This window comes from Adiantum capillus-veneris, chromosome 20 (assembly GCF_014529385.1).
Source record: "Adiantum capillus-veneris isolate H3 chromosome 20, ASM1452938v2, whole genome shotgun sequence".
NCBI classification, from domain to species: Eukaryota; Viridiplantae; Streptophyta; class Polypodiopsida; order Polypodiales; family Pteridaceae; genus Adiantum; species Adiantum capillus-veneris.
Genome location: NC_140950.1, coordinates 144,173,593 through 144,175,516, shown reverse-complemented (window position 1 = coordinate 144,175,516; position 1,924 = coordinate 144,173,593). Strand labels below are relative to the sequence as shown.

At 43.3% G+C, this 1,924-nt stretch overlaps 1 pseudogene; it reads right to left on the bottom strand.

Moving 5' to 3' along the window:
• Positions 1–608: 608 nt before the first annotated feature.
• LOC147433352 (uncharacterized) lies at positions 609–1,176 on the bottom strand (annotated as a pseudogene).
• Between the last annotated feature and the right edge of the window lie 748 nt (positions 1,177–1,924).

The window sequence follows — 1,924 nt, the reverse complement described above, 5'->3', positions numbered from 1 at the left end:
TTGGGATTCTCCATATATATTGCAATTGTCGACCAGGCATACCGCTTCTTTGATAACCTCGTCTAATGTTTGGCATCTTTGAATATGCAAATCCTTTTTGAGATTCTCGTCTAGTAACCCTTCTATGAAGAGCAACGCTAGACTTTCTTGTTGAGGGATCTCCCTGGGAGGACATCTCTCCACATATTGCTTCAATCTCAAGGCGGCTTCCTTTACTTTCTCCTTCTCTTGTTGTTTGAAAGAGTATATTTGTGAGACTGTGTCATGCTTTATCCCACGTTTGGTGAATTCTTGGACAAAGTCAGATAAGAGATCCTCTATGTCAGAGAATGAGATCTTACTTAATGGCTGGAACCAAGTCATAGCAGTACCATCTAGGGTCAATCCAAAGCCCTCATATTGCGTATGGAAGTCATGTACTTGCTCTGATCTCAGCACTTGTCTAAAGGCAGAAGCATGGGCATATGGATACCCAGATCCTGTATATTTAGACGACACGCATTTGGCGACTTGATGCGGCCTTAGGGGTCTGAATCCTACAGTTGGTGTCCCAAGTACTTGTATAGTGTCCCCTGTATGTGCAGTAGTGGTTCTCTGTTGTGGCCTAGCTACATTTTGCATCGTTTGAGTAGCTCTACCTGAGTTTCTGTTTGTCTCATTTCGTCGATGAATTCCTCCGAAGAGTTCTTCATCGCGTGGTGGATTCCTTGTTCCCGCTTGGAACAAATATCCACTCATGTTTGGCACTTGTTGAGTGTGGAATTCTGGTTTTTGAATAGGTTCAAAGAAACTAGTCTGACCAGGATTCTGCATAGGTTGCCTCTCTACTTGGATTGGTCTTAGGATGTCACCGTCCATTAAGTTTCTTACTAGGATTGTAGGAGGTGCACTTGCTTCGGGCTTTGCTACTTCAGGGTACACAATGGGTAACCCTAAGTATGTATACCTACTCATCTTTGCAGCAGAGGTCGGCGTGTACTCCTGACCAAACTTGTCTACGATTAAGAATTTTCTTTCATTCAAGAGGTAGACATACAAAGTCTTATCTGGAGTAGCCTCTTTCTCGTTTACATCCTCATTGACATAGTACGCAGCGGTTTCTTCAGGAAAGGCTTTGTAAATTCCCCATCGAGGATTGTCGGACATAAGCCTTCTAGTGGTGAAAGATCTGAACATGGTTCTATTGTTGTTTTCCTCTAGAGGCGGTTTCTCCTCGACCTCATCATCAGCTTTCGTCTTGGACGCATTTCGTCCTCATTTGTCTGCGACATCAGGGCTTTTGACTATCATGTAGTAAGCACCCTGTTCATCCATATAACCTCCTTTGCCATCATAAGTGGCCAGGACCCTATACTGTAATTTGACTGGGTTATCTCCAATCTGAACACAGCTATGGTTCATAGAATCCTTGAAGATTCTGGCGTCTTGTCCATTGTTATAGGCATACATCAAGATTGCTAGAGGTCTCTCATGGTCTTTGGAGGATTCTTCCATAAAGTTAACTCCCTCTTTGAAGTTCACTGATGGTTGTCCCCCTGCCATGGTCTGATAGTATAGATCTTCTGATGATGTGTCAGAGATGTAATCCTCTCGGATTGGGCCTAAGGATACCTGGGTGGTCTGATTGACACTCTCTTCCGTAGAAACTTGACTCACCTGGTCCCTAAGTGGTCTATGTCCTGAGGGTACTACAGCTCCTGAACTCAAAAACATGAAACGCGCTTAACCTTGGATGCACTAACCTGGAAAGTTACCTTACTTCCAGCTGGCTGTGCTCTCAGGCTCCTGGTACACCCTGCAAGCAGTTTACACACTTTTACTATCTATTTGAAGTATTTCTCAGTATAGAAACTATATATATATATATATATGCATTCAATGTATAGATTAGGTGGCAAGCCAAATATCACAATTTGGGCACTGG